The sequence below is a fragment of the Haematobia irritans genome, chromosome 3, assembly GCF_050003625.1.
Source record: "Haematobia irritans isolate KBUSLIRL chromosome 3, ASM5000362v1, whole genome shotgun sequence".
NCBI classification, from domain to species: domain Eukaryota; kingdom Metazoa; phylum Arthropoda; class Insecta; order Diptera; family Muscidae; genus Haematobia; species Haematobia irritans.
The window spans coordinates 61,342,364-61,369,429 of record NC_134399.1 but is presented as its reverse complement, the minus strand read 5'-3'; the positions used below and the strand labels follow the sequence as shown (position 1 = coordinate 61,369,429).

At 33.7% G+C, this 27,066-nt stretch overlaps 1 protein-coding gene across 1 annotated transcript in view; it reads right to left on the bottom strand.

Annotated features, from left to right (window-relative positions):
• Window positions 1–26,408, bottom strand: part of LOC142232130 (uncharacterized) — an 825,742-nt gene extending 799,334 nt beyond the window's left edge. The window contains exon 1 of the mRNA XM_075302843.1: window positions 26,284–26,408. The gene's annotated coding sequence lies outside the window, so the exon portion shown is untranslated. The remainder of the gene's footprint in view (window positions 1–26,283) is intronic.
• Window positions 26,409–27,066: the final 658 nt, after the last annotated feature.

The following is a 27,066-nucleotide window of genomic DNA, read 5'->3' as shown; positions in this document are numbered from 1 at the left end:
GATTTCCGACTATATAAAGTATATATATTCTTGATCAGGGAGAAATTCTAAGACGATATAACGATGTCCGTCTGTCTGTCTGTCTGTCTGTTGTAATCACACTACAGTCTTCAATAATGAAGCAATTGTGCTGAAATTTTGCACAAACTCGTCTTTTGTCTGCAGGCAGGTCAAGTTCGAAGATGGGCTATATCGGTCCAGGTTTTGATATAGTCCCCATATAAAACGACCTCCCGATTTGGGGTTTGGGCTTATAGAAACCGTAGTTTTTATCCAATTTGTCTGAAATTGGAAATCTAGAGGTATTTTAGGACCATAAAGAGGTGTGCCGAAAATGTTGAGTATCGGTCCATATTTTGGTATAGCCCCCATATAGACCGATTTCCCGATTTTACTTCTTGGGCTTCTAGAATCCGAAGCTTTTATCTTATTTGCCTGAAATTGGAAATCTAGAGGTATTGTAGGACCACAATTATGTGTGCCAAAAATTGTGAGTATCGGTCCATATTTTGGTATAGCCCCCATATAGACCGATCTCCCGATTTTACTCTTGGGCTTATAGAAACCGCAGTTTTTATTCAATTTACCTGAAATTGGAAATCTAGAGGTATTGTAGGACCACAAATACGTGCGCCAAAAATTGTGAGTATCGGTCCATGTTTTGGTATGGTCCCCATATAAAACGACCTCCCGATTTGGGGTCTTGGGTTTATAGAAACCGTAGTTTTTATCCAATTTGTCTGAAATTGGAAATCTAGAGGTATTTTAGGACCATAAAGAGGTGTGCCGAAAATGGTGAGTATCGGTCCATATTTTCGTATAGCCTCCATATAGACCGATTTCCCGATTTTACTTCTTGGGCTTCTAGAATCCGAAGTTTTTATCCTATTTGCCTGAAATTGGAAATCTAGAGGTATTTTCGGGTCATAAAGAGGTATGCCGAAAACGGTGAGTATCGGTCCATATTTTAGTATAGCCCCATAAGAACGATCTCCCGATTTAACTCCTTGGGTTTCTAGAAACCGTAGTTTTTATCTGATTTGCCTTAAATTGTAAATATTCTGGTATTTTAGGCTCACAAAAACGTGTATCGGATTAAATTTTTATCGGTCCATTTGGTAATGCCATATAGACCGACTTCACTTCTTGAGGGTGTAGAAAGCGCACTGATTATGCAAATTGCTTGAAACTCAATGTAAAATTTCCAGATTTTACTTCTACAGATTTAAGATTTGAAATCAAAACGTTATTTTATAATTTTCTTGCACACTTACAAGAGATGTTAATGATTCCTCTAAAACTCAAACAAAAATGGTTCTTATAAATCCAGAATCTGATATAGTCCTCATAGGTGAAATCTTTAAATTTATCTTCGGGAAGTGTCCTCAAGTCCTCAAGCCCTCCTGAAATTTCAAAGGAACCCCTAATATTTGGTTCATGGTGGTGGGTATTTAAGATTCGGCCCGGCCGAACTTACTGCTGTATATACTTGTTTTAAATTGGCATTTGTTTGTACGCGAGTATCTTTGTTAATAAACCGCGAAAAGAGAATGAAAATTTGATAAATGACATCTGTATCCTATTTTAATTTTATTGGTCCTAGATTTAAAGCCAGATAGGTCGCTAAAAAATTTCCTTATTCTAAAGAAGCCGCATCTTTGGCTCGGAATCAATACTAAAATCCTTAAGGGAAGGTAAACATCTTTGGATCCAAGTAAACTTTATTTTGAGTGAAATTGGAGTTTATTTTCCTTTGCAATATTGGGATTTATTTTCATAATGAAAACGAGCCCCAAAAATAAAATAAAGTTACTCCCCCTAAGTAAAGACCTTGTGTATTGCGAACATAAGGTCGAAGGGGTCGAAAACTGTTGTCGACACGAATGTTTTTCCTTTGATATCCTTGTATATTTACTTGATGAGATGTTGAAAAGTTGTTTGGTTTTCTCTGCGAGCTACGAGCTAACCAAATTCATGTGGGCCATCAAGATAGTAATATCACTGGAGAACACTTGGAAATCAAATGGTAATGATTGCCTTCATGGTTGATGGTATTTGTGGATGGTATCTGAACTAAAGGTGTGCACGTGAGTAATATTTTACTCACGCTTACGCACACTCACAAAAAGAAAACTTGTACTCACGCACACTCACGCACGAAAATGTCGTGACTATCGAAAAATACCGTGACTCACGAAAAATATCGTGACTCACGAAATATGTCGTGACTCACGAATAATTTTATGAGTAATTTACCTGAGGGAGCCACCGTGGTGCAATGGTTAGCATGCCCACCTTGCATACACAAGGTCGTGGGTTCGATTCCTGCTACGACCGAACACCAAAAAGTTTTTCAGCGGTGGAGTATCCCACCTCAGTAATGCTGGTAACATTTCTGAGGGTTTCAAAGCTTCCTTGTCATTGAGCTTAACATGGAATCGGGCAGCACTCAGTGATAAGAGAGAAGTTCACCACTGTGGTATCACAATGATTTGAATAGTCTAAGTGAGCCTGCCACAAAACCTAACCTAACCTAACCTACCTGAGGGACGTGTCTGAAATCATGAGCACGATTAAAATCGAGAGCGTTATTAAACTCTTAACATCTTAGGTGTCACTAAAATTGCAAATGAATTTAACTTTTAAGAGTTTTATGTTGGAGAGCGGGATTATTTTCGTGAGCGTAATTCGTTACTCACGCACGAAGATATTGTTTTCGTGACTCACGCACGACATTTTGGTTTGTTAATCACGCACACTCACGCCGTTGACATGAGCGTGACTCACACGTGAGTCGTGAGTCACGACAATTTCGTGTCACATGCACACCTCTAATCTGAACCACGATTGGTAGAATACTACCAAAAATGCTAGAATTTTTACTGTTTGGTAGATTAGTAGAATTCTTGATGTTTTGGTAGATTTTAAATGTTTTAAAAAGCTAACATTTTGGCTAAATTTCCTATGGAAACACAATTTGGCAAAATCTTGTATAGAAATAAAATTTTGTAAAATTGTTATCAAAATTTGACAAAATTTTCTATAGAAATAACATTTTGACAAAATTTACTATAGAAATAAAATTTTAACAAAATGTTCCATAGAAATAAAATTTTGACAAAAGTTTGCTATAGAAACAAAATTGACAATTTTTTTATAGAAAAAAAATGGACAAATTTTTCTATAGAAATAAAATAAAATGTTGACAAAACTTGCTACAGAAATAAAATTTTGTCAAAATTTTCTATAGAAATAAAATGTTGACAAAATTTTCTATACAAATAAAATTTTGACAAAATTTTCGATAGAAATAAGGTTTTGACAACATTTTCTACAGAAATAAAATTTTGACAAAATTTTCTATAGAAATAAAATTTTGACAAAAGTTTTCTATAGAATTAAAATTTTGACAAAATTTTCTATAGAAATAAAATTTTGACAAAAGTTTTCTATAGAAAAAAAATTGACAAAATTTTTTTATAGGAAAAAAATTTTTGACAAATTTTTCTAAAGAAATAGAATTTTGACGAAATTTTCTTTAGAAATAAAATGTTGACGAAATTTTCTATAGAATTACAATATTGACAAAATTTCCTATAGAAATAAAATTTTGACAAAAATTTGATGAAAAACTTCAAAATAAGATTTTTTAAATTTGGTAGATTTTTGATAAAATTTTCCTCAAATTATTTTTGGCACGAGTGGCAACCGTGCCGTGTTCTTTTTTCTTTCAGGATATTACTGATTTGCAAGACTGTAGTCTGAAGAATATAGGACTGGCTTCTGGGTGGAAGACCTAGAAAACTTTTTGGAGAACACCAATGTAATATAATAGGAATAACCCTGACGGAGAAAACTAGAGGACGAGAAATCGCAATTAGGATTTTCTTTTTCCCGGGATCCCGATCAAAGGGAAACCTGCTTTAATGTGTCATACATTTAGACATTTGAATAAATTATAAATCGCCTAAAGCTATGGTTATAAGGCGCTACGTGGACAACTAACAATATATATTCTGTTCATCTCTTACATCAGCCATAAATCGTACTAACATACGAAATATTTTGTAATACAAAAAATTTTTACAACGGTTAAGACAGTATCTTTGGGTATAGTTTTCGGAAGCACACTATTAGTATAGAGGTATTTTTTGAACATTAAAGAACTGTTTGGAATTGAAAGAAACTTTTTTCGGTTTCACCATCGTAAAACGGGGTCACTATATGCACATATTCGGTCAATATTCCCAAAAGCGAAACACTATCGCCTAATACCTCATTCACATTACACTTCCAAAATCAACTTTAACTAGATTTTAACTGTCATTTGCCTTATAAATAAGGGATTTAAAATCAATTTTTAATAGATTTCGAGCCTAATGTGTATGAGGTATAAGCTTGAAATTAAAAACTATCCTAATAAAGGTTAGAAGTTTCATATTTCATTAAAATATCCTTGCAATAATTATGAAATTTTGAAATCATGCAATTGCAAACGTGGGTTACCTTTATAGTGGTTTACTCAGTCTACCAGTCTATCGGAATGCCGGTTTACAGAAATATGACAATCATAAATTAGGAAGAGCAATTGGGAGCCCGTTAGAATCTGGGCTATAACCTACGACTATGTATGTCCCACAAGTCAACTACTACTACTTGGTACCATAGTCATTCACATCATACTTCCAAAAACAACTTTAACTAGATTTCAACTGTCATTTGCCATATAAAACCATCTATTATATATAAAATATTGTGAAAAAAAATCCCGGGAATTCCCGCACTTATTTCCCAGGAGAGCGGAAACGACAAAATAGCAAATTCCCGGGATCCCGTTCCCGGGAAAAAAACCTAATCGCAATGGAACAACATGGTCTAAGTGGAAACCAATCACGGTTGCCCGATGAGTAAAAAATTGTATACCAAAATTTAAAAACAAAAAAATCTACCAAAAATATACCAAATTTACCAAACTTCTTATTTGAACTTCTCGATAAAATTTTGAGGTCCCTAGAAGTCACATTTTGCCTAATTAATTAAAAAATTAAAAGTTATAACGGTTGGTTAAATTGTAAGGGCCGATGTTTAATGTGAACCATACCTAAACGCCAAGTTTTTTCCGAATTTTATTTGACATTTCTCTATTTCAAACTTACTCAATTTGAACCGTAGACGTCGTGAATGGGCAGAATGGTTCCAAGAAATGGCAACAGTGGATGATCAATTTTCGAAGAAAATCATCTTCAGTGATGAGGCATATTTTCACCTCAGTAGATTCGTCAATAAACAGAATTGCCGCATTTGGGCGAATGAGAATCCAAGAGTGATTGTCGAAAAACCAACGCACCCACAAAGAGTGACTGTTTGGTGCGGTTTATGGGCTGGCGGCATCTTCGGGCCGTATTTTTTCCAAAATGAGGCCGTTCTGGCAGTTACTGTGAATGGTGTTCTCTATCGTGAGATGATAACGAACTTTTTATGGCCCGAATTGGAAGATATGGATGTGGACGATATGTGGTTTCAGCAGGACGGTGCCACTTGCCACACAGCTAACGAAACAATGGTTCTTTTGCGCAACAAATTCAATGGTCGTGTTATCTGACGTAATGGCGATTTCAATTGGCCGCCAAGATCATGTGATTTGACACCGTTGGACTTTTTTCTTTGGGGTTATTTGTCGATAAGCCAGCAACAATTCAAGAGCTAAAGGATGAGATAATTCGGCACATTAACGGCATAGAACCTCCATTATGGCTCAGCGTTATCGAAAATTTGGACCATCGGATGAAGGTGTGCCACCAAGGTCGCGGCGTCCATTTGGCCGATATTTTGTTCCATACATAATTGAGTAATACCAATATATCAAAATAAAATAAAATTACAATAATTTCCTAAATAGTTTGTGTTTTATTCAATATCATCATCGGCCCTTGAAATTTTAACCACCATTTATATCAGCAGAAAACCGTCACTTCACTAAAAGTGATTCTTATACCCTAAACCACATACTGGTCAGGGTATATAAACTTTGATCGGCCAAACAATGAGCCTACCATAAATATTGATTTTAGACTCCATAAAATATATACCGATCGACTCAGAATCACCTCCTGAGTCGATATAGCAATTGGTGTCCGTCCGTCTGTCCATGTATTTGTTGTTCACAGGATTCCGGTCGCAAATGTTTTTGGGCAAATGTTTTTTGGGCACAAGTACGAACGCTATTGAATTTGGAAGAAATCGGATCAAATTTAGGTATAGCTCCCATATATATGTATCGCCCGATTTAGACAAATGGAGTCACGTTGCGCTTTTTTACAAACCGATCGTCAAATTTTGCACATAATAAACTTTTTCATCACCATTTAAGTCTGCAAAATTTCATCGAAATCGGTTCAGATTTAGATATAGCTCCCATATATATGTATCACCCGATTTTCCCAAATTTGACCATATAAACCTTATTTATTAAGCGATCTTACTCAAACTTGGCTTACTCTAATCTTTTATGGTACTGACAATATGTGCTAAAAATCATCGAAATCGGTTCAGATTTAGATATAGCTCCCATATATATGTATCGCCCGATGTTGCCAAATTTGGGCATAAAACCCTTATCTAAGAACCGATCGTACTCAAAGTTGTCTAAATATAATCTTCTATAGCTCTAACTGTATGTGCGAAATTTCATCGAAATTGGTTCAGATTTAGTTATAGCTCCCATATATATGTATCCCCCGATTTTGAAAAATTTGCCCCTATAACCTTCTTTTTGACCATAGGGGCCTCATTTATTAACTGATCGTACTCAAATTTTACACAAGGTAACCTTCTGTGGTATCTTATTTACTAACCAATGTTACTCAAATTTCAAATTTTGATGTACTAGCTGATCGTATTTAGACTTACATGTAGCTCTTACTTAATAATATTGCCCGATTTTTACAAATTTGGATTTATTACCCACAACTAATTGACCAATTTCCTCTTTTTTAATAATGGACTCAATATTAGTGGCATAGGTTCAAAATAAACTATAGCTCCTATTATATAGGCATTTCTGCTCAGATAGTGACAAGACTCCCATAAACATATACCCCCTTTATGTTCTTAAATATGGAAATCTCCAAAACCTATACCAATGATACCCCACAAATGCTTAGGTTTACTAATTCAGTAGGGGTGGTTTAGGGTATGATATAGTCAGCCCCGCCCGACTTTCTACTTTACTCACTTGTTTTTGTTTTGGGTGTATTGTGTGTATATCTCTCTCTCTCTATCTCAAATGTATCAAAATTGTATCTTTAAAAGGATCCAAATCTACTCAACTCAGCTAAGATTTTTTGACCTAATCTAAATTTGGCTCAATTTCTGGTTGTTTTAGTCTTATAAAACTTATACAACTCCATCCCTATCCAATGTTATTCTATGCCATAATTATTCGGCTATAAAACGGAGTTTCATTTTTTTTTTAATGAACAACGGAATTGTATTGTCTTCTTCTATATGATAGAGTTTTCAATTTGTTGTCTTGTCTAGAGTAAGAAAAAAAAAATGCCGCACTCAATGGATTCGGATTTTCTTTATCGCATTATGCCAACATTTACGTTAAATTATCCACATTATTCTGTATCCATTGAAATGACTAACATCTGCATTATATAAACAAGCGAAATACATACCATTTTCAAAATCAAAAATGCATGACAAACATAAAAATAAATTTTCAGTTTAACATTTGTATAATTGTTAACATCCATTAGGAAATCAACCCCTACCCCCCCTAAAAAACCAAAGAAGTACTCTTCAATGGATTGTTTTTCTGGGTAGTGTAGACAATAGACAATGAAATGAAAAGACAAACAAAGCCGACAGACAGTCATGCCAAAGAAAAACTTTTCAATATTTATTGGTGATATTACAATGAGATCCAAAAGTATACTAATTTGGGCGAAGAGGATTTGTACAAGGGTTGTTCGATAGCTACACCCTCAAAAAAATCGCTTCTGTAACAAATATTCCTAAACACATTCTGCTTCAAACATATTTATTTTCAGGATTGATCCAAACAAAATATTGTTTGTATTATTCAAACATAATATGTTTCACTTAGGCATACACCGGTAGAAAAAACCTTTTGATGAAATGTTCTTTTTATGTAAATTTGAAATTGAAATTGAAATATCCTTGGATTGTCCATTTCTTAAATGCTGAAGTATTAAGGAAAATGCATTGCGAAAGAGAACTCATCACAGCCATAAAAAGAAGAAAAACTGCGTATTTGGGACATTTTACAAACCAAACACGCATCAAAATTGATGGACCCATCAGAGGGAGAAAAAAGTTAACATGGCTTGACAACATCACGGAATGGACTGGTGTCCGAGATGTCACTAATCTATTAGGCATGGCGAGAGACAGAGAGGGATTTGCGAATCTTCTAAATACTTAAAAAAAAACAAGTATGTACGGCCGTAAGTTCGGCCAGGCCGAAGCTTATGTACCCTCCACCATGGATTGCGTAGAAACTTCTACTGAAGCCGATGGCAAGGTATCTTAAAACTTCCTAACAACGTAATATATATACCACATACGTGGTATATATTAAACTACAAAAGGGCCGATTAAATACGTATATAATTAAGTTTAAAGTTTCTATAGAAATAAAATTTTGACAAACTAAAATTTTGACAACATTTTGACAAAATTTTCTGTAGAAATAAAATTTGAAAAAAATTTTCTATAGAAATAAAATTTTGACAAAATTTTCTATAGAAATAAAATTTTGTCAAAATTTTGTATATAAAAAAAATTTGGACAAAATTTTCTATAGAAATAAAATTTTGACAAAATTTTCTTTAGAAATAAAATTTTGAAAAAATTTTCTATAGAAATAAAGTTTTGACAAAATTTTCTATAGAAATAAAATTTTGGTAGATTATTTTTGGCTCGAGTGGCAACCATGAATATGAACCGATATGGGCCAATTTTTGTGTGATTGGGGATCGGCTATATATATAACTATAGACCGATATGGACCAATTTTGACATGTATATTAGCGGCCTTATACTAACACCACGTTGCAAATTTCAACCGGATCGGATGAATTTTGCTCCTCAAAGAGGCTCCGGAGATCAAATCTGGGCAACGGTTCATATGGGGGCTATATATAATTATGGACCGATATGGACCAATTCTTGCGTGTTTGTTAGAGACCAAATTCTAACACCATGTTCCAAATTTCAACCGGATCGGATGAATTTTGCTCCTCCAAGAGGCTCCGGCATGGTCATTAGAGAACATATACCAATACCATGTACCAAATTTCAGCCGGATCGGGTGAAATTTGCTTCTCTTAGAGGCTCCGCAAGCCAAATCGGGGGTTCGGTTTATATGGGGGCTATATATAATTATGGACCGATGTGGACCAATTTTTGCCTGGTTGTTAGAGACCATATACTTACACCATGCACCAAATTTCAGCCGGATCGGATGAAATTTGCTTCTCTTAGAGCAATCGCAAGCCAAATTTGGGGGTCCGTTTATATGGGGGCTATACGTAAAAGTGGTCCGATATGTCCCATTTGCAATACTATCCGACCTACATCACTAACAACTACTTATGCCAAGTTTCAAGTCGATAGCTTGTTTCGTTTGGAAGTTAGCGTGATTTCAACAGACGGACGGACGGACGGACATGCTTAGATCGACTCAGAATTTCACCACGACCCAGAATATATACTTTATGGGGTTTTAGAGCAATATTTCGAAGTGTTACAAACGTTTAAGAAGCCGCATCTTTGGTGCAGATTGAATACCAAAATCCTTAAGGGAAGCTTTGGATCCAAATAACTTTTTTAGAGTATGCAAAGAATATCGTTAACTTAATGTTTTTGTTTGTCAAAACGTCTACTTTCCACAAATTTTAAAAATTAAAAAATTCTCCTTTTTCTAATATTCAAAAATTCGAAAAGTTAAAAATGTCAAAAGATCGATAAATAGTCTTCTTAATTTTGATTATAATCCCTAGTTTTGTGAGAGTGGACAAAATATTGACCCACGGGTCCCAATCATGAGACAGTCAACTATAGCCTGTGTCGCCCGGAAAGGTGCATACCATATTTTCTAGGAATCATAGCTACATAGAGAAGGGTAAAACTATCGTAGAGCTATACTTTGCCGAATTATTGGGCTAATTTGAACCCGAAACGGAGAACAAACTGCACTAGGTAAGGTTAAGTTGGGTTAGGTTGAAAAGAAGATTTGGATTGCCCTGTCTCATGTCGCCATATGACGACCTAAGGCGAAGACGCTGGGTTTCTTCGGATGGTTGCGAGCAAACCAAGTTTATGTCGAGGAACAGAGAAGAATTGCGGCCACTGATTGGTATCATAACAGGACATAACACACTTGGGAAACACATGGTAAGAATAGGACTTAAAGACTATGATATCTGTAGATGGTGCCTGGATCCGGAAGTTACGGAAGACGCGTACCACTTCCTGTGTCCAGCTTTATCCTTTAGAAGAAACAAGATACTGGGCTCATTTTTCTTTCAGGCTCTCACTGATCTGCGGAGTGCAGCTTAAGGAACATACTTGCATTCATCAGGGCCTCTGGTTGGTTGTTCTGAGATTTCTTTCAAAGAGAACGAGCTGAAGGAAGCTCTGGGACAAAGCGGACCGCATCGGAAGGAAGAAGATGGAAAGATCACATCGAGGAACCACAATGGACTTATACTGGTCTAAGTGAACATCAATTTCAACACAAAAATTGATGTCATCCTCTACAACCTAACATAACCTATGTCGGCTGATATACACCTAAGCACTCTAACCTCTTCTTTCCATTATACCTTTCTTTCTACATCCCTAACGAACGGACCAGGCACCGGCTGACCTCTTCACTGATATTGTTAACACTTTGCCTAGTAAAGGCAGGACAGTGACAAAGGTAGTGTTTGGACAATCAACCAAACTAGATGAGTATTCTTTTCATACTGATTTATTTACAAAAATGTTCTTCCTTCTATACACTTACAAACTAAACGGCCTGTGCATCAGACCAACTGATCATAGCACACAACTATCCCTTATCTACTTGGTTACATTAAGATCCCAAGTACACACACATCACACATGCGCTCTTATCAGCTAGTGCAATGATTTTATTGCGATCTTAAGTAAACAAATGCGTCCCTAATCTCCATTTAATGAAAGGGACAAATCCTAAAATATTTTTATTGTTGCCGCTATAAGATGTTGTTATCGCCTTCGTGTTCAAAAGATATTTGTTTTAAACAGGTAGTGTTCCAAGGTCTCACCATCCTCAAAACATACCCTTCATGCACCGTTTTCTGATTCTAGGTGCCCACTTATTATCACAATCTCCCTGACTGTCGTTCTACTTATCCAGACTTGTTGAAAATCGACCTATTCATCCTAAATAGACGAAAAGTCGATGACGACAATTAATCATAACGTAAGAATTCGAAGTGGACATATTTAAAATATTAAAAAGTCGAAAAAAACGATTTTTCCAAATTTGGGAAATTTCGACTTTATTTCTCTTTACAATCCAATCCTTGAATGTATTTCCAATGGCTCCATCGATTTTGGATCAATTTTTTCACTCACTGTATAAAAAGAAAATGTTATTGTATTCTATTTGCTTGTTCAACAATATGTACACAACAATCACTTTGCCACCCCTCTCTCTCTCTCTCTCTCGCTGTGCTTGCCTTCTCGGCACTCAGTCAAGAGGCCCTTTTGTATATTTTCGTCTTCGTTTTACCAGAAATATACACGCAATTTAACATGAAAGACAGCGAATAGATTGAAGGGTATTTTCTTCACCCTTCATGTACGAGAAGAATGTGTCGTTTCATCATCTCCCCCTGCTACCCACCACCACAATTCTATTGTAAGCCACATCCTTTGGCCAACAACCTTCAGGCCAAATTCTATCCACCAAAATGACAAGTGAATAACACAAATGTGTTACATACACACATACACACACATCTATTTATTCTTCTCATTGGCATTTCTGAATGAAAATGAAAAGGAATGGAAAATCGTTTAAAGGAATTGTTATTCTAATGGCCAGATATAAATGTATTCAGAGCAATTGTTTTGCACTGAAAGAAGAAGAAGAATAAAAAAAAACCAAATTGACATAAACATATCCATAAATCGTTGATAATGGCAATAGAGATGGTGAAAAGCGTTTCTAAATTTCACCTTGTTAAGTAATAGCGATATTTTGATAAATTTTGTATTTTTGACATTTGATGAGAAGAATCAGTGCAAAGAGATACGACGATTCTCAAGAGAGAGAGAGAGAGTTTCGTATAACTCCTTGCTATTCACTACCACCAATGTTAGCATGGCCGCCACAATCCTAGTTTTCACTATGGGCGAAAATGGAAAATTTGCGACAAAAATTATTTACAATCAATCTAGTATCTCCAAACATGGTATATCGATATTATTTATCAAAATAAAATGTTACAAACAAAATGGGAGAAAATTCCCCTTACTCCAGGTGCTCATTTGTTGAAATAGGGCGATACATATATACGGAAGCTATATCTAAATCTGAACCGCTTTCAACCAAATTTGACATGCATAGTAACAATGTTCATTCTACTCCCTGTGTTGAATTTCACGTAAATCGGATTACAAATTTGACCTATGTTGACATATGTGTGTAAATCGGACGAAACATAATATAGGAGCTATATCTAAGTCTGGGAGCCACCGTGGTGCAAAGGTTAGCATGCCCACCTTGCATACACAAAGTCGTGGGTTCGATTCCTGCTTCGACCGAACACCAAAAAGCTTTTCAGCGGCGGATTATCCCACCTCAGTAATGCTGGTGACATTTCTGAGGGTTTCAAAGCTTCTCTAAGTGGTTTCACTGCAATGTGGAACGCCGTTCGGACTCGGCTATAAAAAGGAGGTCCCTTGTCATTGAGCTTAACATGGAATCGGGCAGCACTCAGTGATAAGAGAGAAGTTCACCAATGGACTGAATAGTCTAAGTGAGCCTGATGCATCGGGCTGCGACCTAACCTAACCTATATCTAAGTCTGAACCGATTTCAACCAAAATTGACATGCATATCCAGAACGTTATCTATACTCCCCGTACAAAATTTAAAGCCAAACTCTGGCTTCTGGAGCCATATGCATATCGGGTTAAAGATATATATGGGAGCTATATCTAAAACTGAACCGATTTCTACCAAAATCAATAGGGTTCTATTCAGACCCAAAACACATACTTGTGCCAAATTTGATTGGACTAAAATTGCGACCTAAACTTTGATTACAAAAATGTGTTCACAGATAGATGGACAGATGAACATGGCTAGATCGACTCAGGGACCGGCCCTGAGCATTATTGCCAAAGACACCATATATCAATTTCGACTACTTCTAGGTGTTGCAAACATATGTACTAACTTTCCAGCAAAAAAAAATTGGAAGTTGGTCCACAAACATTTCTTTTAAAGCCCATCCCAGAATCCCTCATCGAGTTTTTTCAACTTCCGAAGCAATCCTTTTGGACAAGTCCATAAACATTTCTTCTAAAGCGCATCGTGGGATACCCCAATGATTTTTTCCACTTCCGATGCAGTCCTTTTGGACAGAAGCACAAAAATTTCTTCTAAAGCGCATCTTGGGATCCCCCAATGATTTTTTTCAACTTCCCGTGCAGTCCTTGTGGACAAGTATTAGAAAGAACGCAATCAGGCTATTTTAAGTGCAAATTTTTGACAATTAAATTTTACAAAAAAAATAGAAAACTAATAAAAAATAGAAAATTAATAAAAAAGTAAAAAAATAATAATAAAAAGAAAATAAATTTCATTCCCGCTGGGATTTGAATCTGTGCCGTTTGACTTTTTCGCTTCCATGGAAGTTCTTTTGAGAAGGTTTCCCAAATTACGAGAATTTTTAATTTTTTTGTTGATTTTTAATGAAAAAAATATATTTAAACGAAAATATATGCCGAAAATAAAAAATAAAAACGATGCATAACAAAAAAAAATATATTTTTTAGAAAATTTTTTCGTTCATACTAATAAAGAACATCTCGAGAAGTAATTAGGTTAGGTTAGGTTATGTGGCAGCCCGATGTATCAGGCTCACTTAGACTATTCAGTCCATTGTGAACCACAGTGGAGAACTTCTCTCTTATCACTGAGTGCTGCCCGATTCCATGTTAAGCTCAATGACAAGGGATCTCCTTTTTATAGCCGAGTCCGAACGGCGTTCCATATTGCAGTGAAACCACTTAGAGAAGTTTTGAAACCCTCAGAAATGTCACAAGCATTACTGAGGTGGGATAATCCACCGCTGAAAAACTTTTTGGTGTTCGGTCGTAGCAGGAATCGAACCCACGACCTTGTGTATTCAAGACGGGCATTCCTTGGTGTCGTATTACGATCATATTACAAACATTTGAATTGACCTTTCGACGCTTTATGTTAAATGACGTTTGTGGCTGAGTGTGCTAAGGCGTTCTGTTATGGTGCCAGCAAACACAGGTTCAACCCCTGGTTTTTTTCAATTGGTAAAAATTAGATAATAGGAAAATAATAGTGTAATAAAACATATGGATGAAAAAAGGTGAAATTGGTTGAAAAAAAATGTTTTCGCTTTTTAAATTTCTTCATTCATATTAACTTCCAGGGCACAACTTCTAAAGCCATGCAAAGGATCCAAAAAGGGAGTACTTCCGTCCTATGACAAGCCCGTGTAAAATTCATTGGAGATGATCCAAGTTTGCACTAATTCCGGATCACAGATTGGGGATCCAAACTACTATTTTTATGGAAGCTCTTTTTTTGCTGGGTTATAATACCCTGTTCCACAGTGTGACGCTGGGTATAAAAATATTAATCATCAAAACTTTCCCTTTCTTCGGTATCTAATTCTAATTCCGTCCGACTGTGTTTGTTGTTCACAGAATTCCGATGGCAATTACTATCGATGATATTTGGTACAATTAATTTTCTTGGCAAAAGGACGAACGCTGTTGCATTTGGAAAAATCGGATCAAAGTTAGGTATAGCCTCCATATATATGTATCGCCCTATTTCAACAAATAAGATCATGTTGCGCATATTTACCCACCGATTCTCTTCAAATTTATTACCAAGTAATTTTTATAATAGTAATCTTGAAATGTGCAAAATTTGCAAAATAACAAACAAAGGTTTTCATTAACAATCGTTAACAACTCTAGATCTATTCCTCGAAAATTTACGAATGTACTAACATTTTCGGAAACAAACACCACTGTTGAAACCACAAATACAAGTTCAAAAACAAAAATATTTTTTAAAGTTTTTACAACATTTTGAACTACCCAGCAAAAACTCCTATTACCAGGTATTAGTACAAGTATGCCTGCGCCAAATTGGTAACAACTTCCTCGTACATATATCAGCAGTAATACTTTTACACGTGCATGACAACTTCTTCGGTGCAAGCATACCGGCAGTCGAAAAATAAGTACTTCTTCGCAAGCATACCAGCTCTCCAAAATTAATAGCTTTACTATAAAGATACTCAAAAAATGCGAACTCACCCCTGTTGTTTTTTTTTTTTTAATAGAAAGAATCACTTTTTTTATACACAGGTAAGTTATTATTTTTTAAATCCCACGTAATACTGCAAGTAGTAACTTTTTGATTACCGGAAAAAATCACTAGTGCTTACCCAGTTTTTGCTGGGTACTTATGTCATCCCTTAGAATGCACATTTAAAAGTTTTCTTGATTCACTTTTATTGCGAAAAAATAAGCACGAAATTTAAAATTTTCGCTCACGAAAATTTCATAAATTATGGTAAGCATTGACAGCTTTTTGCTCATGAACAGGGTTGTCAAGTTTTAAATTTACTTTCCACTTGTTCTTTCCAAGATGTTCGAAACTATTTTCAATAGGGACATTTTATACTTTTTCATTTTGAAAATTTAATTCTTTTGCCACAGTTTTGCGAATTTGGTTTGGAGTGGTTCAAAGCCAATATTTTTTTAGCTCTTATCGCCAAATTGAGACGCATTCATTCCCATAAATACACAATTTTAATAAAAATCCCTCACAAAAATTCCCAATATTGGCTGATAACGTCTCGATCAATATGGAGACGATATTAGCAATATAAACCACTTTGACCATATTTATTGGGAATATATGGAGTTCAAATTAGGTATTTAAGCAGAGGAAAGATTTGAAGTCAATTTCTCCAAGTATTGAAAATGATGACCTTCCCAAAATGGTGAAAATATCGTAAACTCAAACAGTGGAAACTGTAAAACTTTGCTTTATTGGTAGCACTTTTTTGTGGGATTTTAAAATAATTGACAATATTGTATAACGTTCCCAAAGTTTATCACCAACACTTGTAACGAATGTACACATATATAAAAATATAAAATTTTAAATTAAAGAAACACCATCTTTTTTAATATTTAAAACAATATATCATTAAAGATATACTACCTAATAATCTTCTAAGTACACCCCTGGGGTCGTATGAGTGTTGCTGGTGCTGTTAATGTTTATGTTACACATACGCAGGGATGGCTGCCAGTGCTATTCACTAGAAAATTTATTCGTATGCATGTGCCGATCCATTTTATATTGGTATGGAGAGGACGCTTCTATGTCAGCATTGTTCGTCATCATGCATGGACCTATGGAAAATTCCTAAATTCGTAAACAAATTAAATTTTTGTTCCAAATTAATTTGAAAAATTTTTAATGACCTTAGGCAAATTACTTAGCCCACAAAGGAGCATGAACAGAGCTAATAGAATAGAATACGTAAGCAATTTTTTAAACAAAGGCAGAAAATATATTTTTGCGTGTACATAGGATATGTGCTCAAATTATTTTTGTGGAAAATTAAACCAAGAACCAAAAAAAAAAGATTATTATCTATAAACACACACGCTAGCAAGCCAAAGACATCATGTATATGACTTCATTATGGACATGGACATTTTAGGTTCAGGCTTTCACATCTGTAAAAATTGTTTTATTTCTAGTTTTTGCCTACTGCATAAACATTTAATATTCCATCCCCAAATTATCTGCTTTGGAAGTCACATACAAACTACCAGACAGGAAAATTTAAATTTTAAAAATATTTATTATCTCAACCATATTGGGGAGGTAATGTGAAAAGTTTACTCCATCAGAATAATTTTACAAAGCATTTAATAGGCTCCATATAATATTCGTACATTTTGTAATTGAAGTCGCCCAAAAGAATTTTTTTGTTTAATTTTATTTCTGTACAATTAGCATATGTTTATGGGTAAACGTTAAAACGTGTTTTATTTTCGATTATTGTTGTAATTATGCTGGACATGAATTTAATTTAAACTGTGAAGGCCAATGTTATGTAATGGAAATTGAGAAATATAATATGTTAGCAATGACCAATGGCAGGGCTAGACAATGTAATTGAATTACCACTATACAAATTTTCTAGGGGAAACATAAACAAAAATATTGGAAATAGCAATTTATATCGTTGTTAACAATTATTGAAATATATTTTTAGTAAATTTAAAAATCCCTATTATAATTTTAATTGTTTTTTTTTTAATATTAAAATCCAAACATTATGGAACCGCTTATGTTTTATTAACACCGAAAAAATATGGTCATAAAGGGTGATACGGTCAAAATTTGGTCAATATAAACTTGACGTATTTCTTTCAATTTTGCATTTAAAAAACCTGAACACCCCTCATTTTGAAGATGTGTGTGTGTGTAGAATGTTGCTCCTATTTTGATTTTGGAATTCACTCTTCAGTTGTCAAAATGCCGTCCAAGCACGAAGAGCAGCGTATCAAAATTTTGCTCGCGCATCGCGAAAATCCGAGCTACTCGCACGCAAAGCTGGCAAAATCGCTAAAAGTTGTCAAATCAACCGTTACAAATGTAATTAAAGTGTTTGGGAACATTTGTCGACAGCCAGGAAGTCTGGATAGGGGGGGAAATCGAAAACCCGCTGAGACGACAAAGAGAGTTGCCGGTAGTTTCAAGCGAAACCCTAACCTCTCTCTCCGAGATGCCGCAAATAAGCTGGGTGTATCGTCTACAACCGTGCATCGAGACAAAAAACTAGACGGACTATCGACTTACAAGAAGGTAGTGACTCCAAATCGCGACGATAAACAAAATACGACGGCCAAAGCGCGATCCCGGAGGCTGTACACTACGATGCTGACGAAGTTTGACTGCGTGGTAATGGACGACGAAACCTACGTCAAAGCCGACTACTTCCGGGACATGAGTTTTATACGGCAAAAGGAAGGGGAAAGGTAGCAGATATTTTCAAGCACATAAAACTGTCAAAGTTCTCAAAGAAATATCTGATTTGGCAAGCCATCTGTACCTGTGACTTGAAAAGCAGCATTTTCATAGCTTCCGGGACTGTCAACCAAGAAATTTACGTGAAAGAGTGTTTGAATAAACGTCTGCTGCCTTTCCTGAAGAAACACGGTTGTTCCGTACTGTTTTGGCCGGATTTGGCATCTTGCCATTACAGCGGAACCTAAAGAAGACCAAAAAAACTGCTAAGGACGAGCAGCAGTTCAAGGCAAACTGGCTTTCTGCGGCGAAGAAGGTGGACATGGTGGCTGTACAAAATCTGATGGCAGGTGTCAAGCGTGAGGCCCGGCAATTCGGATTTGGAAAAGCGAAAGCCTAACTGAATATTTTGCCTGAATTGTATACTAATTGAACTTGAAAAAGAAATTTAATTTGATTTTTTAAATAAATGATTTCACCGATTTACACGCGTTTTCCCTTGACCAAATTATCACCCTTTATGTACAAACATTTGATGCCCTTAGAATACGTTCAACATATTAACATAGCATTTCTCTCATAAATATCTCTGATAAAAATATTTTTTCCATGACCAAAAGTTAATAAACATTTCATTGAAGGCATTTTGTTCTTAATGTTACACAGAAAAAAATTTAACGGAAATGTTTCCAATTAAAGTCTTAATTGAGTTTTAAAAATTTAAATGATTTAACAACTTTTTTAATTAAAACAAACATCCATGACAAAAATTAATAGTATAAATTAATTTCTAAATTGGGTCAATCATTTTTTTAATTGATACTATTATTGCTGTGATTGAAGACATTTCAATTAAAATAATAATTGAATCAATTAATTTCGAGATTGAATCAGACATTTTTTTATCATTTTTTTTTATCATGTATATTACTTTATTTGTTTTATCTTTACTGTAAAAAAGCTTGAGTTTTTAAAGAGCAGCCGAAAAATCTTAAAATCTGAGTTTGTGATCAACAAGTAGAAATTATGCTTTGATTCAAGTAAAAAAAGTCTTTTAAATAAAGTGTTGAAAAAGATCTCCTATTTTTAAATGCTTCTTTGCTTCATAGTCAAGAAATCTAAAAACGATTTCATTAATTTTGAAGAATTTTTTAAAATTATTGAGGCAAGTAGACCTTAGTCAAACAAAATTTTCTTTCCTTTTTGGGATTTTTAAGTCGAATCACTTAAGTATAAGGACAAAGCGAATTCAGTGAAAACTTTATCGATTAACTAAATAGAAGTTCAAAACATGTCATAAACTACGAGTTACTTTTTTCATGTGTTAGCTTTAATTTATATTTGAAGTCGTGTCTGAATTCGGAAATTTAAGTTGTCGTTAACACATTTTAAAGAACTCTGATAGCACATAAAAAAATAGAAAAAAAAACGAATAAAACCTAGTACTAAGTATCAAAATTTATATTTAAAGATAATTGTGTCTTAAATATATACTAATTTCAATTCTCATTTCTGTAAATATAAAATCTCTGGAACCATACAATTTGAAATTTTTGAGTAATGAAATTTGAAATTTTTTTGTCATGAATTTCAAAACAAAACCTTTGGAACTGGATAAGTTGTTTTGCAATGAAAGGGCAAGACCTTCACTCTAAAAAGTGAAACCTATATTTTACTAAAGTCGATTTAATTCACTGTTAGTTCATGGCATTATTACGTTTTAAGAAAGTCCCTATGACTTTAATAATTTTTTGCGTACGATAGTTAAATTAACTAAAACAAAGGAGAGCAAATAAATACGGACTTAATTTCGATGTGGCCGAAACTTAAATACCACCATGAAATAAATAACATAATATAATTGTTTCCTTAAAAAAGTCTATTTCGGGTCAATTGAAAATATATAGAATTTCAGGTGGATTTGCTAAGCAAACATATATACCAATATGGCAATCGGGAGTCTATACACATAGGGGCTATACCAAAACACGGACCGATCCACACTATATTCTCTACACCTATTTAAGGACCTAAAATACCACTAGAAATCAGGCAAAAAGGATCAAGAAGTCAAATCGGGATATAGGCCTATATTCGAAGCTATATCAAAACCGATACCCACCATATTCGGTATACTTATGTGTGAGCCCAAAATACCTACCAATTTGAATTTCAGGCAAATGCGATAAAAATTGGCAAGTCTAGACGGACAAGACCCCTAATCGTGGGGTCGGCTAGTATGGGAGCTATATAAATATCTGGACCGATATAGCCCATCTTCGAAATTGATGTCTGCAGGCAGACATCAAAGATATATCAAAACCGATACGCACTATATTCGGTATACTTATGTGTGGGCCCAAAATACCTACCAATTTGAATTTCAGCCAAATGGGATAAAAATTGGAATGTCTAGGCGGCCAAGACCCCTAATCGTGGGGTCGGCTAGTATGGGGGCTATATCAATATCTGGACCGATATAGCTCATCTTCGAACTTGACCTGCCTGCAGACAAAAGGCGAGTTTATGCTAAACTTCAGCATGATAGCTTTATTATTGAAGACTGTAGCGTGATTACAACAGACAGACAGACGGACATGGTTATATCGTCTTACAATTTCTCCCTTATCAATAATATAGTCGAAAATCCATATTGCGATTTGTTACAAATGGAATGACAAATTTATTATGCCCCCATCCCCATTTTATGGTGATGGGTATTAAATTATACACAAATGAAGCGAATTTGGTTAGTGTCTCCCACAAGAAAGTTAAGAATTTCTTAAAAATTGTAAATTTTACCAAAAATGCGCCCATTTTGAACTTTGTATAGCACTAAAGATATTTTTGCAATTTTAAACTCCAATTTTTTTTCTTCAAACTACAAAATTGTCTTTAATAAGTGAAAAATAATAATTTTATTCAATAATTTATGCTAAACTTTAGCATGATAGCTTCATTATTGAAGACTGTAGCGTGATTACAACAGACAGACAAACGGACATGGTTATATCGTCTTACAATTTCTCCCTGATCAATAATATAGTCGAAAATCCATATTGCGATTTGTTACAAATGGAATGACAAATTTATTATGCCCCCATCACCATTTTATGGTGATGGGTATTAAATTATACACAAATGAAGCGAATTTGGTTAGTGTCTCCCACAAAAAAAATTAAGAATTTCTTAAAATTTGTAAATTTGATCAAAAATGCCCCCATTTTGAACTTTGTATATATGACATGTTACTTTTTTGTTTATTATACCCTGCGCCACACTGTGGAACAGGGTATTATAAGTTAGTGCATATGTTTGCAACACCCAGAAGGAGACGAGATAGACACATGGTGTCTTTGGCAATAATGCTCAGGGTGGGTCCCTAAGTCGATCTAGCCATGTCCGTCTGTCCGTCCCTCTGTGAACACATTTTTGTGATCAAAGTCTAGGTCGCAGTTTAAGTCCAATCGCCTTCACATTTGACACATGTTCCTGTTTTGGGTCAGAATAGAACCCTATTGGTTTTGGAAGAAATCGGTTCAGATTTAAATATAGCTCCCATATATATCTTTCGCCCGATATGGACTTATATGGCCCCAAAAGCCAGAGTTTTACCCTGAATTGCTTGAAATTTTGCACCAGCAGAACAATTAGTACTATAGTCAAGTGTGCCAAATTTGATTGAAATCGGTTCAGATTGAGATATAGCTCTCATATATATCTTTTGCCCGATATGGACTTCTATCGCCCAGAAGCCAGAGTTTTAGCCCAATTGGGAGCCACCGTGGTGCAATGGTTAGCATGCCCGCCTTGCATACACAATGTCGTGGGTTCGATTCCTGCTACGACCGAACACCAAAAAGTTTTTCAGCGGTGGATTATCCCACCTCAGTAATGCTGGTGACATTTCTGAGGGTTTCAAAGCCTCTCTAAGTGGTTTCACTGCAATGTGGAACGCCATTCGGACTCGGCTATAAAAATAAAAAGGAGGTCCCTTGTCATTGAGCTTAACATGGAATCGGGCAGCATTCAGTGATAAGAGAGAAGTTCACCACTGTGGTATCACAATGGACTGAATAGTCTAAGTGAGCCTGATACATTGGGCTGCCACATAACCTAACCTAACCTAGCCCAATTTGGTTGAAATTTTACACTAGGAGTACAATTAGTAGTATAGTCAAGTGTGCTAAATTTTATTGAAATCGGTTCAGATTTAGATATAGCTCCCATATATATCTTTCGCCCGATTTTCCGTCATATGACCACAGAGGTCAAAGTTGGAGTCCGATTTATGTGACATTTTGCACAGGAAGTAGAATTAAAATTCTAAGTATGCATGTCAAATTTGGTTGAAATCGGTTCAGATTTCTATATAGCTTTCATCTATATGTTTTTCCGATTTGGGCAAAAATGACAAAATACCCACATTTTTCTTATAAAATCGCCACTGCTAAGTCGAAAACTTGTAAAAGTGACTCAAATTTTCCTTTATTTCTAATACTCGTACATATCTATCGACCGATAAATCATAAATACACTTTTGCGAAGTTGCCTCAAAATTGGTTCTGATTAAAATGTTTCCCATATTTTTTTTACTAACATAGTGTACCATCCCAGGGCATTAGCCGACTTAAATTTTAAGTCTATAGATTATAAATTTTGTTCAGATGGAGTCAGATTTAAATGTATGTATTTGGGACACAAACCTTTATATATATCACCCAACACATTTGACGGATTTGATATAGTATCGAAAATGTGGAACTACAAAGTGGTGCAAGGTATAATATAGTCGGCCCCGCACGACTTTAGACTTTCCTTACTTGTTTTTTTTTTTTTTTTGTATATTTAAGTCAAAGATTCAATATCTCAGTTAATTTATAGATTTTTTCTTTAAGTATATTTTTTTTACTTTAAAGACAAATTGCCCTTATTCAAAGACATACAATTTTAACGAAGAGGCGCAAATCTCAACGATTTTATTAAAATTACATTTTAAATTTGGGAGAAAAATCGTTTAAATCAAAGATTATGAACTTTCTTTTAATTAAAAAACTTTAGGTTAAACTGCAAAGTTTCACCTTCCTATCTACTATACAACGGATTACAAAATGTTTGTAGTATAGCCACTACCTCTCGTTTTTTCCCAATATTACAATAATACGAACCATTTTCCGCCTTCTACTCAGCGTTGCGTATTTAATATGACATTTTAAAAATATTTTCCTGTACACAAATCACATGTCCCCAGACAATGCAAGTTCCTTTTTCCCATCAAACTATCATCATTGGACTTACATTAGTTTTTTGCTTGTATTTCCAAACATAGCTACGAACCAACTACTGGCCAAATAATAGACACATACAATATTTCATTGAAATCTATTAAGCTGTTTTCCTTGATATCCCAAAGCTTAATATCACAGTTTTTGTATACATCCATGTAGTATGTGTGGAGATTTTAGAAATATTTCTTTAAAATCCTCACAATATATATATTTTTTTCATCACCACGTCAATAACATAATTTTTAGTAGCTTAACACTTAACCTTGAGCACAAAAATTATACGAGTGTGCCTACACAACTTCGCTCGAGTACACAATAACGTATACTTGATGGTATTTGCCCAAGTTTATTAGCATTGCCCATACGCTATGTGGACTCTAATTATCAACGAAAACAAGGGCCTTATTTATCTGCTGTTTGTTATGGGTTGTTTATTACATGGCATTTAATTGAGATTAATGTGAGAATTTATGCCGCCCGTTAAAGAAAGGAGTGAATTATAAAAAAAACAACAACAATAACAAATGCCATCACAGCAACAACATTACAATATATACCAAACATGGTATTTGTTTGCAACCAATAAAATTGAAAATAGGATCGGATCATTTTCACTTGGTTAATAATCGAATCAGTCCCATGAGAAACCAAATCATAGTGGTAATTTTTTCTACATGACAAATTCTTGTATTATCAAATTAACAAACAACATTTACTTACTTAAATTCTTTAGATTATCTCTACCATCGGATAGAGGAATATGAACCACGGTTGTCACTCGAGCCAAAAAAAAAATTCTATAGAAATAAAATTTTGACAAACTTTTCTATAGAAATAAAACTTTGACAAAACTTTCTCTAAAAATAAAATTTTTTCAAAATTTTATTTCCATAGAAAATCTTGTCAAAATTTTATTTCTATAGAAAATGTTGTCAAAATTTTATTTCTATAGCAAATTTTGTCAACATTTTGTTTTTATAGAAAATGTTGTCAAAATTTTATTTCTATAGAAAATGTTGTCAAAATTTTATTTCTATAGAAAATGTTGTCAAAATTTTATTTCTATAGAAAATTTTGTCAAATTTTATTTCTATAGAAAATGTTGTCAAAATTTTATTTCTATAGAAAATGTTGTCAAAATTTTATTTCTATAGAAAATTTTGTCAAAATGTTATTTCTATCGAAAATTTTGTCAACATTTTATTTCTACAGAAAATTGTATTTCTATAGAAAATTTTGTCAAAATTTTATTTCTTTAGAAAATATTGTCAAAATTTTATTTCTATAGAAAATATTGTCAACACTTCAAAGCTATTCGGTTTTAACGGAGCGACGCAAATTTGTAAAACGAAAAATATTTAATAAGTGAAATAATTGGGATGTAAAGAACAAAAAATTGTAAGTCAAACCCCTGTTGAAAAAGTCGGGAAAAAGCCGACGAAACGTCCAGGAAATGATGAAATAAAATTGTTTTATGTGCATCTTCAAAAAAAAAAATGACCGAAAATAGCCCATCACAAATAATTAAAAACTTAAATATTACATTGGTCATTAAAGAAAAATATTTATTTCTATAGAAAATTTTTTCAAAGTTTTATTTCTATAGAAACTGTTGTCAAAATTTTATTTCTATAGAAAATATTGTCAAAATTATATTTTTATAGAAAATTTTGTGAAAATTTTATATCTACAGAAAATTTTGTCAAAATTTTATTTCTATAGAAAATATTGTCAACACTTCAAAGATATTTGATTTTAACGGAGCGACGCAAATTTGTAAAACGAAAAATATGTACTAAACCGACTATTTATGATATTATAATTAACCTCTCAGAAATGAACACTCCCAAATGTGGAAAAAATTTAGTGAAACACTTGGTAATTGTTACTCAATAATAGGCAAATTTAATGCCGTGGATGGCTAAATATTGAGTCTAAAAATAAGCCCTAAAAATTGAATATTTGAGCTTAGAAAAAAAGGAAAATTACGAATAAATATCTTACAAGCGAATCGAAAATACATTCTACGTAAAAAAGGTGAACCCTTCCGGGCATTAAAGCCAATTAAACTCTGTTTTAGTAAAAGGAAATTGTTGTATTAAAATTTCACCAATATGAGAAAATTTCGTTGCCTTTAATACTTTTTGCTGTACGTTAGTTAAATGGACGGCGTAAAAGCTTGACTTCGATGGGTAATGAATTTTAAAGTATCGTTTTATTATTGAATTAATAATACTAAATTGTAATATTACAGACTGAAGAAGAAAATAAATAAATAAAAAATTCTAATTACCATATTTTCTTCAAACAAAAATATCGACTTTATTGTATCTTAGTTTTTTTATGATTTCTAAAGTTTCTAGTTTCTATTCTTTTTTTTTTTTTTCTTTTGCAGTTTTATTTTGATTCGGTTTAAATATGGCAACAAAACTCGAACTTAAATTAAAGACGTAAGAATTCTCAACCATTTTCTTTTTTCTGTGTATTTAGAATATCACATTCAACAGTAACGTTACAGGTATAAAAAATTCACTTAGATCTCGGAGCCAATTAATATAGGCATTCAAAGTATATTAATATTTTTTTTTATTTAGTACTAATAGAAATGTGAACTTAAAATCATTTAATAAAACTATTTCTTTTAATATTTACCTTTAAGAACATCCAAAATTGTTCACGAGAGTTTTTTCTTTATTTTTATAAACTTGGTTAACCACAAATCGTTGAGTTATGGTATGTAGTTATTAATTTTTTTTTTCTCACTTACACATATTCACTTAATTCATATATTATTTATTTATAGCATCTAGACTTATTTTAATAATTTTTTTATGTAATACACTTTTGAAAAAAAAAACTTGTTATTTATATTCGTAGGTTTTTTGTTTCTTCACTTAGATTTTTATCTTAAATGTTATTTAATAAACTTTTTGCAGCGAGTGCTTGACGAACAAGTAAATGGTGCTTTTGAAAATATTTTAATTGCAGATTTTTTGGTATTTGTAAGCTTTTAATTTTATTCGTTTTAGTTACATATAGTTATATGTATATATTTCTTCTTAATTGTACACAAAAAGTTTTTTTCTTTTACTTTGCAAGTATTTTGCTATTGACTATTTTTCTATAATATCATAGGATTGCATTTTTTTGTAAAGATTTTTTTTAAGTAAAATGTTACCCTTATCCTCTTGTTTTGTTTTTCGTTAAGTTGAACACTTATTATTTTAATCAGTTTTTTTAATAATTATTCTGTTTTACTTAACATTTACACTTAGTAGTTAAATATTACTTATTATTCCTGACTAATGATATTGCTAAAATGATCTCCTTATTTTAGTAAGAGAGAATGAGAGAGAGTGCACGTATGGTAATCACTTTAAGTTGAAGAGCTTAATAACGACTTGTTTTTTTGTATTTAAGTGTGTGAGATTATTT